This window comes from Mustela putorius, unplaced genomic scaffold (genome assembly GCF_011764305.1).
Source record: "Mustela putorius furo isolate JIRA1106 unplaced genomic scaffold, ASM1176430v1.1 tig00003853_pilon_pilon_pilon, whole genome shotgun sequence".
Lineage (NCBI taxonomy): Eukaryota > Metazoa > Chordata > Mammalia > Carnivora > Mustelidae > Mustela > Mustela putorius.
This window is the reverse complement of record NW_025422005.1, coordinates 6,745,258-6,755,300: the sequence shown is the minus strand read 5'-3', so window position 1 is coordinate 6,755,300 and position 10,043 is coordinate 6,745,258. Positions and strand designations below refer to the sequence as shown.

Here is a 10,043-nt window from a genome sequence, read left to right as displayed (position 1 = left end):
CCAGACAGAGCCATCTAGCAGATACAGAAACATTTTAATCGTGGACCCTTTCTCCCCAAGGAAGATGTTCTCCCCACCACGATTCATGATAGTTTAAGTTTAACGGACCCACGCAGGCCCATCCCTGAGCTTTCTGGGCTCCGTGGATCCCAGGTCAGACAGGCCTCCAATTCAAGATCCGGCCCAGCGGCCCCTAACGTAGGGGTGCTCCACTTCCACCGCGCAGGAAGACCACGCCTCTCAATGTTTTGCAACCTCGTCCGCTTCAGATTTTTCAGGGGTCCCGGAGAAACCGGCCTCGCCGAGGATTCCGCCCTGTCCGACCGCTCCCATTTCTAAACACAGACTCGTGCGTGGGAGAGGCCATTATTTTTACCGGATCTCTGGCTCCTGGAGCCGCTAAGGCACAGGCAGAGTCGCTTCACCGCAGAGCCAGCACCATCCTTAATCCGGGCTCCGCCCTCAGACCACCTCCTCCTCCGAGCCCCCGCCCCTCTTCCCCTGCCCACCCGCCCCGCCCCCGCTCCGCTCCACCCCTTTGCTTAGAGCGCGGCTCGGCCACTACCCGCGACCCTGTTCCACCCGCCCATCTCGTGGCCCCGCCCCGGGATCTCTGGCCCCACCTTCTCCCGAGGAGCCCAATGAACGTCTCCGCGCTCCACTCGGCACCCGCCCCGTATGCAGAAGGCCCCGCCCCATAGGCCAAGTTAACCAATGGGCGCCCCACGGCCCCGCAGCCCCGCCCCACCCTCACGTCCCTCCCCTGGCGCCCGGCCCTTCTCACCTCCCACTCCCGACACAGCCCGCCCCCCCACCCCCCCCCCACCCCACCCCACCCCACCCCGGGCGTTGCGGTGGCCGCGCCTCCGCCGCCCGCGCGGAGCCAGATGCCGCCCCCTCCGCCGGTCCCTCCCCCGGCGGCCTGGCGCCTCCCTTCCACCCCGCCGCGGTGACTCACGGAGCGGGAGGCGGAGGCTCAGGCGGCCGCTCCCGCTGCTGCTGTTGCTGCTGCTGCTGCCGCCGCCGCCGCCGTCGCCGCCGCCGTCGCCGCCGCCGCCTCTGCTGCTGCTGCTGCCGCCGCCGCCACGGCTGCTCGGGCTGAGCGCGCCCCGGAACAGGCCGCCGCGCGCGGTGCACGGACCCGCAGCCCCCGCCGGCCCGGCCGGGTCGGGCGGCCCAGGTAAGCGCCGAGGCCGTCCCCGCGCCCACAGCGCCGCGCGGGGGCTCTGGGGAGCCGCCGGCCCTTTGTCTCCCGGGGAGGGGCCGAGGAGGGCGCCCCCGAACCCTCTCGGACCCACTGGCTGGCCCCCGGCGCGGCGCCCTGGTCTGGGCCCGGCCTCCGCGCCCCGCCTGCTGGCCGCCGCCTCCCGCCTCCCGCCGCTGGCCGCCGCGGACGCCGCCACAGACCACCCTCCAGCCTTCCTCCCCTTCGCCCAGGGGTCGCCTCCACAGGTGTCCGAGCCGCCCACCCCGTTGTTCGCCGCCGCGTCGGCGCGGTTGTCACCGTCTGTCAGCACTCCAGGTCCCGTGCCCTCCCGACTCCCCCCTCACCTGCTCCCCGCGCTCAGCATCCGACCTTTCCGTGCAGAGCCCCTCCGTCTGTCCCCAAAGTAAATGCTGCCAAGGTCTGGCCCCGGGGCCGCCCTTCCTCCCTCTTGTGTGATTGAACGGTCGCTTCCCCATTCCACCGCTCCCGGTGACTGCTCCTGGAAGGCGCACACTGCAGGCACATGTGCCACCTGTATGGCGGGTGTGGATCCAAATGAACCACCGGGAGCTCCAAACTGCACTTGTCACCTCCTTCTCGTCACCCCCACCCAACCACCTTCCTTATCCTTGAACGTGGTAACCCAGGTACCTAAATAGGTCTGGTCACCCACCCTCTGTTAGGCCCCGCATGCCTTCCTCTCTCGTGCACTGAACTTGTCTGAGCAGTACCTGCTGTCGGGTTAGCCCCTGGGAAGGCCGAGGAGGAGGTTTGCGTTGGCAGCAAATCAAGAGTTTTATGAATAATGAGATGTGTGGCTTGCAGCACCTCCTATCTGAGAATCTAAGTATGCTGGAGCTGTTAATTATTTTGTCTCCTGTCACTCAAAGAACTTAGGGAAGTGTGCCTGGCCGGCTGCTGGGTAAATTGAGGCACAGGGTGTGTCGGTGTGGGACCTGGAGGCAAGTCAGAGTTTGTCCTAAAGTTTTGTTCCCAAGTGCCTTGGATCTTAGCTCGCTGCTGCAACTACTGGGCTCTTGTTCCTGGTTTTCGGTAAATCGAGGCACGGGTTATGTCTGCATGGGACCTGGAGGCGGTTTTATTTCCAAGTGCTTTGGATCTTAGCTCCGTGCTGGAACTACTGGACTCTTGGTCCAGGATTTAGACCCTAAATGATACTCATCTTTCGGGCCATTAAAGTGTTCCGAGATGCCAGTTTCCTCTGATTTAAAGCAGGACTTTGAATCATAAAAAAGGTGCTGGCTGTAGAACTTTAGGGTGTCATTTGTGGTTTTCTGGTGGAGTTAGTGAGGAACCTTGTAAAATGCAAGTTACCTCTGTGAGATGGAGACTCATCCGTTCAGTGGTGAGCGCTCTCTGTAGGACAGGCACCATGTCCAGCACCCAGGCTCCAGGTGGTGAAAACGGACCCAGCCCCTGCCCTCCCGAAGCTGACACTCTAAAGAGGAATGAGTAAACAAATATCAACATAATTCCAGTGGCATTAAGTGCTGCTATGAAGAACCAGTTTGGATCTTATTCCAAGGGCAGTTAGAAGCTGTTAGAGGATTTTAAGCAGAGAGGTGATAAGATCTAAGTTTTCAAAGATGGTTCTGGCTGCCGTATAGAGACTGGATTGTAAGGCACAAAGGGAGAAGCGGGGATAGCAGTGGGCAGGTAGATGACTGCAGCTTACAGGCAAGAGGCGGAGGTGGCTCCGGGGACCAAGCTGGTGGTGGTAAAAGGGTAAAAGTGAAGAGCCTGCACCTCCCTTCCCCCCCCCAGGAGAGGCTGAGAGCTGGAAAGCAAAATGTCAGGAAACACTGACTCAGATTTATATGTATAGCAGATAATTTCTAGATCATAGGCAGGTTTAGCTCAGCTCACCTTGCTCAGCCCCTGTTTTGAATCAGGCAGGCGCTGTGCTGGACCCAGGGATACAGACGAGAACAAGGTGAATGGGAGTGGGCTCCACGTTGCAACAGTGCGTTACCGGAAGGGTCACCTCCTCCTCGATAGAAGAGGGTTTCTGGGCTTAAAAACCAGTTAGAGATGGAGGAGCACAGAACACAGTGGGCTTCGACCCCATATTTGGCTGCATTATTTAAATGAGAGAATTTTTATTGCCCTGCCGATGCTGTGAGATGTTGCCCAAGGAAATTGGGACTGTTCTCATGGTAGATGAGACGACCAGTCAGTGGCCATGCACTTGAACTATTAACCAGAATAAAACTTGATCTCTGTGCTGCTCCAAGAGTGTGCTGTCAGAACATGTCAGAGGCAGAAGACCTTGGGGGGTTGTGTAGGCCAGCCCTCAGCCCTCTCTTTTCTGGCTGGGGATCTGTGGCCCCTAGAGGCTATGTAACTCCCGAAATCCCATAGAGTCTGTACATTTTTTAATGGCATCTGCCAATTTCTACTTCTGTTTCAGCTCCAAGTGTACCTGCCTGACTCTCAGCTTTCTGAGGCTAGGATCTCTGGTGGATTCATCTTTGCATAGCTCCCGACGTCAAGAGCAGTGTCCTGCACAAAAAATAAACTCATTGGATATTAGTTGACTTGCCTGGGTGTCTCAGCACCTAAAACTAGAAGCCAGGAATCCTGTCCCTGTCTTATCATCAAACCACACTTCCTGCAGATCCCTCCTCATCCAGGGTGCAGTACAGTGGGAAAGCCAGCCTTCCCCACCTCACTGGGCTCAAAGAGCAGGGCAGCCCTCCCTCGATAGATTCGCAGATTCGCTCTCTTTCCAGCCCTGCCTACAGAGAACAGCTGCGGGGGTGCTGACCAAGTCCTTATTCAACACTCAGCAAAGATCAGAGCATGCACTTTGTACCAACACTATCTTAATTTCTGCCCTTACGAGTTGCGTGACCTTCAGCAAGTAACTTAACCTCCCCATGCCTCGGTTTCCCCATGCGGAAAATATTAATCCTTCAGGAAGTTGTTGGGAGGATTAAATTAGGTAATACCTATCAGATGCTTAGAACAGCACCAAACACTTAGTATGTGGTTGGTGGAAGTAATAGTTATCATTTCATTGTTACTTATCTGTTTCTTATTCGCCACCGAAGCCCTTTGAGGGCAGAGGTTTCTTTTCTTTTTTTTTTTTTTTTTTTTTTTTTTGGTCTGCTGTTGTAGTCCAGTGTCTAAACTTTGTAGGCACTCAGTAAATATTTGTGGAATGGAATGACGTATTAAACACCTACTTTATGCCAGGCCCTGTGGTAGGTGCTGGGGGTATAGCCAAGGGCAAGATCTCACCAGGACCCGTGGTCTAATGAAGATTATCTTCTGGTGACAGAGACAAACAGTAGATAGATAAGAACAAAACAATGCAGGATGGCGAAAAGAGATATGGGGGGAATGAAACAGGGCACTAAGATGGAGATAACCGGGATGGGGGTCAGGATAGAACTCTAGCTCGCTCTCAGGAGGTGACTTTGAGCGGGGACCCGGCTGGTACGCACAGAGGACAGCAGGAGCTATGAGCCCAGTGGGGCTGGAGCATGTGACCAAGGAGTTGACAGGGGCTGGATCTGTGGCCCCGGTGAGGAATTTGGATCTTACTCATCAATTCTGAACAGTGGAAAGTCACTGCATGAGAACTCCCCCCTGAGGGGCCATGCTAGGAGAAAGAGCGGGTTGCTAGGAGCAGCAGTGAGTGGGCCCTCCTTGTCCTGGGAAGGCTTTTGGAGGCCAACAGGCTAGCAGTGTTGACTTCATTCCCATCAGGTTCCCCGTTTCGCTGGCCTAGGTGCCCAGGAGATACGGGAGCCATCTGCTGGCTAACAAAGGCCCAGGTGTGAGTGTGTGTGTCCTGCAGATTCCTTTGACCTTCTTTACTGCCTCCCCAACCCCAAGAATGAGGATAATCAGTTTCTTAAGTTGAATGAACGTGCATTGCCAGCTCTTAACGTCTTGCCTTATACCACGGCACGTTGTATGTTCTTTGCTCCTCTCTGTATGAGTTAAAGCTTCTTTTTTAAAAAATTAATACCTGTCCCACTTTATTTTTTAAGATTTTATTAATTTTTTTAGAGAGCCCAAGTAGGGGGAGCAGTAGGCAGAGGGAGCGAGAGAAGCATGCTCCCCCAGATTCCAGGACCCTGAGACCATGACCTGAAGGCATCTAAATGCCTAACTGACTGAGCCACCCAGGCGCCCCGAGTTAAAGCTTCTTATCTTGGCAGTGACACCGAAATAATAGAGTTTTGCTGCTGGTCTTCATGTGAGCGTCAGGGATGGCCACACATGTATGTGTCAGCATCTTTGTTGGGGGTATCCTGAGATTGACTGGGTAGCTGCTGTCCCCCACCCCACCACCGCTTCTCCTCCAGGCCCCTGGGTCGGAGCCGTCTGGCCACACTGTCTTCCATGAACCCCTCCTGTTTGATCAGGAGCGTGGTGGTACCTAGAAGGCGCTGGCTGTGTTCCGTCTGGGCTGTGAGCAGTTTGGAAGCTCAGGAGAGCACTCAGAGAAATGGCATTTAGAACCTAGGGGCTCCACTGGTCAGGAATCCAGAGCTGGCCTTGTTAGACGGGGTGCTGTTGGCCAGCTTCCCATTCAGGCATCCCCCTTGTCGGTTGGTGTTCACGATGCCTCTTGCTCTGCTAACCTTGAGAGGCCAATACAAGCCTGTGGGAGTCTAAACTTGGTGTTGCAAGTCATTCTCAGGCTCCTGGGACATTTCATTGGCAGAATCCAAAATGCCTGTTAGTCGTATGTCATCTGTAGCCTTGTAAAAACTAAGCCCAGAGTGGGTGCAACCCTTTTGTCAAGTAATCATTTTTTTTTCAATGAGAGTCATAGTGTTCATTGAGAAGAATGAACATGGCATTTTACATACATCGTCTCGTTCAACCCTCACCCCGATTTCAGAGATCTACACCATTAGTGCTAATTTGCACATTCAGACGCTGAAGCCTGCAAAGACTAAGTAATTGGTTAGAGATCAAGCTAGTCAGGAACAGAGTCAGGATTCAAACCCGGGCAGTGTGTTTCTCCTGGTCACGAGCTCGGAGCCCCATGTTAGATACTGCTTCTACAGTTAGATACAGTAGAGAAGAGAAAAATCTCTCTTGAGCCCCGCGTGGGTGACAGTGTTAGGGCGGCCAGACTTAGCTGCAAATCCTGCACCCTTTCCCTGTCTCAGCTGGCCTTGGGCATGCTAATTAACCTCCCTTTACCTTACTTTCCCCAACTGTAAATGGGGATAATGATACTTGTACCTTCATAGCTCCCAGGGGCATTGTGATGTTTGAGCCAAAGTGCTTTTGAACTTCTTTTATGAAAGGGCGCTGGGCACCAATTGCTGTTATACTCGGTTATTAAAGACCCATTATGCCCTGATCCTCCATGAAGCCTTGTTAAAAGGGAAAGACAACAGTCCCAAGAGGGAGAGGTGTCCTTGCGTGGTGGACACGGCTGCACCAAAACATTGTTTTCCTCCTTCTGGAGTTTCTTAAGGATTGAGGGTCATGACTGTTTCTCCATTTTTCCTGGTTGTGTTGTAGTGTATAAGCTTCTGTACGCAGGTCTGTATGCCTCACAACATGATCGAGGGCGGTGAGGGCAAGACAGAGAGGGGGGATGAAGGGCTTGGTGCCTAATACTGGCTCTGATGTCTTTATGAGATAAGCCAAGGATACAGAGATGCCAAGAAGTGATGGCCATCTTTCATACGTTCTTCCTTCTAATGATTCACTGATTCAGTTAATAAATATTTACAGAACTTGATTACAGCCTGGACTCCATGGTAGGCACGGAAGTACGGTGACGAGCAGGGTTAAAATAGTTCTTCCCCATGCAAAGCTTACAGTCTAAGGCCAAGAGGCTTATTATCTGGATGGAGTCGTTGGACTAAAGAGAGAATGTGTTGGTGAGTGTTTTGAACTCTCAGGAGTCAGAATATAATTTCCGGGTGTACACATGGGCTCCCCTGGGTACCTACCCTAGGTGGGCATTAAGGTGTAGGAGAGTGTGTTTGGCTTCCCAGAAGGGCAGGGGAAGAGTTAATAGCTTAGAGCCCTTTTGTGTCATATGTAATAAAAGCTGCACTTGGTGTGGGCAGTAAGAGCTCATTTCCACTTAAAGCCTCAACTCTTTGTTACTTGAGTTCAAGTCAGGAAGGAATATCATGGGCTCCTCCCAATTTTTTTTTTTTTTTTAAATTTATGCCACCAATCTGGTGCCTTTCTTTAGAAATGACCACTAGACCTGGGCTCTCCTGCCTGTCCGGTCTCCTTCGGGAAAGCAAGCATATGGCAGCAGGTGGGCTCTGGGGTGAGCTGCTTGGTGCTCTCTGGCAGGCCCACGGGGCTCCCGAACTGGTGCCTGTAGACACCTGTGTGGGGTCGATTTGTACACAGTGGGGGGGGGGGGCGAGGGTTATTTCTTCCCCAAGTCTTCCCTGCATCAGGCCTCAGGATCCCTTCAAAGAGCGAGGTCAGGGAGGCCCCGCAGGTCATGGGAAAGCACCCAGTGTTCTTCCTCTGTCCCTCCGGCAGGGCTGGGTGGAGGGGACAAAGAGCCGGCAGGGGCAGCCGCTGCCCGTATTCAGAGTGGGAGGAAGACCCAGCACAGCATGCTCCGGGGTGACGTCACTTTCACCCAGCCCCTGACATGTCACGGCCTTCCTGGCACTCATTCGCCACCCTTTCAGTCCGGGGGCCGATCACCATTCTGCGCCCGATCAGGAGGAAACAGCCGGCCCGGCAAGAAGGCCAGGTCACTCAGTGTCCCCGACTTCTTTCAGTGTGCTTGGAGCCCACAGTGACGCTGGTTCCGCCAGGAGAAAGTGACCCACTTCCATGTCCTCTGCCACGTGGAGAGCCGGGTGGGAGGCTTTCGGAGACCAGCTCCAAGTAAGCTTCTCTCAGGCCGGAGTATCTCCTGAGTATCCACCCACATGCTTCCTGCTGCTGGACTCCTGCGGTCCGTGCCCCTGAGCTGAGTAACAGCTCCAAGACAGATGCAGTTACTGCCTCGTCATCTCGCAGGCCTGGATTCTGCAAGTGAAGCTTCCTGTGGGGGTCAGGATCCCTGTGGGTTCAAACACCTTTCCTGACGTGGGCCCTACCCTTGTTCTTCCTGCTAGATCACCAGGCAAACCGGAGACCCCGTTTCCAAGGTCATGGGTTAGCCTTGACAGCAATCCCCGCCCCCAGACCAAGGCTCGCAGCCCCCTGCTCCAGGCAGCCCTGGCTCTGCACAGTCCCCTCCTGACCCTCGCCTCTCACAGAATGTTCTGCTGCAGGAATATGAACTGAAATGTTTTGGACCTTCCAGTTTCCTTCTATTCTGTTCAGGTAGAGAACATTTGAATGATTTTTGCTCTTTGTGATTCCGTTTCTTCCCTGGGGGTGGGGGTGGGGTGGAAGAAGGCTGATTTGTAGCCAGGACGGTGTGAATACTGCAAAGATGATTTGGGGGGTTTTAGCAGGTAAAGTGGTTCTGAGCCCCCGAATGATCCAGTTGTATTTACAGAGATGGTAGGGTCAGCTCGGGTAAGCCATGATCTCAGACATGCGTGCGGGCCATTGCTGACCGTGTGTTCCACTTCCCAACTGAGGCAGTGTGTCATCCCCCTCACCCCCTGACCCTCTGTCTGTCTGTCCTGCTGTTGCCACTGCCTGGTGGCCTCTCAAGGCACGTGGCATTCCTCCAGCTGATCGCTGGCGTTGCAGGAAGATGGGGTGCTGGTGATTTTTAGGAGGACTTGGTGGGGCCTACAAGTTAGCAGGTCGGCTGTGGGGTGTCTCCCCAGGGCCCTGGCTCTGCTTTGCTGCACGGCGCAGCCTTCTGGAGCGGGGTCGGCACGATGAGTAGAGGACGTGGTGGGGCCTACACGTCCAGCAGGAGTGGCGTGGCCTGGGCAAGTAGATCCTTCTGCAGCCCCGAGGGGGAAGCTGCCTCTCCACCCGAGAGTACACCCGCGTGTACCGTCACCTCGCGTTTGCTGCAGGTGTCGGCTGTGCACGGTCTGTCTCTAGGGGAGAGAAGAGGGTTGTTAGGCCCAAGAGCCGTGACCGAAGAGCCTGAATGCTCCCCACCAAGCACTTCCTGGACCAGCGGGACCACCCAGGGGAAGAGCGCTCTCTCACTCTTGTCTTCTAACCCCATTCCCCTTCCTTTAGAAAGTAGCATTCATTTCTTTGGGCCTGGGTCATCGAAGCACAGTATAGAATTCAAGAGGCTATACTGCCTTCCTTCCTGGCATCTCTGCCCTAGGAGAGACCACCGTCAGCCCGTGTCCTGTACATCTTAACCAGAGACGTTCTACACGTGTGCAGAACAAAGAGAGCACAAGCTGGGAGGCAGGAGAGGGGGAAACAGGCTCCTCGCTGAGTAGGGAGGCAGATGTGGGGCTCAATCCCAGGACCCCGGGATCATGAGGTTAGCCGAAGGCAGATGCTTAACCAACAGAGCCACCCAGGTGCCCCACAGTTAGCCTTATTCTAATTCTAGAGAGCAGTTAGGCAAATCCTGATTGTGGGATGTCCTAGAGACAGTATTCCTGGACTCTAAAAATTGTTCATGTCGTGATAGACAACAAAAAGCTGGTGAACCATTCCAGGCTAAGGGACAGGAAAGATTATGGGGACCCAATGCACTTGAGATCCTCCATTGGATCCTGGGTTGGAAACCAGTGACGGCCAGGGTCTCACGGTCAGGAGTTCAAGCCGCATGTTGGGTGTTGGGATGACTTAAAAATAAAATCTTAAAAACAATAACAACAACAAAAACCAGTGATGGCTGCGGAGGGGGGACTGGGAAACTGGGACAAGGGTATATATCATGGAATATTTCTGGGTCAGTATGAAACTCCTTGGG

At 54.5% G+C, this 10,043-nt stretch overlaps 1 protein-coding gene across 2 annotated transcripts in view; it reads left to right on the top strand.

Annotated features, from left to right (window-relative positions):
• Nucleotides 1-931: 931 nt before the first annotated feature.
• CTNNBIP1 (catenin beta interacting protein 1) overlaps nt 932-10,043 on the top strand; it is a 46,980-nt gene continuing 37,868 nt past the window's right edge. Inside the window, exon 1 of one of the 2 annotated variants that reach the window (XM_045063708.1) lies at nt 932-1,180. The gene's annotated coding sequence lies outside the window, so the exon portion shown is untranslated. The remainder of the gene's footprint in view (nt 1,181-10,043) is intronic. The other variant, XM_045063707.1, reaches the window with a different exon arrangement.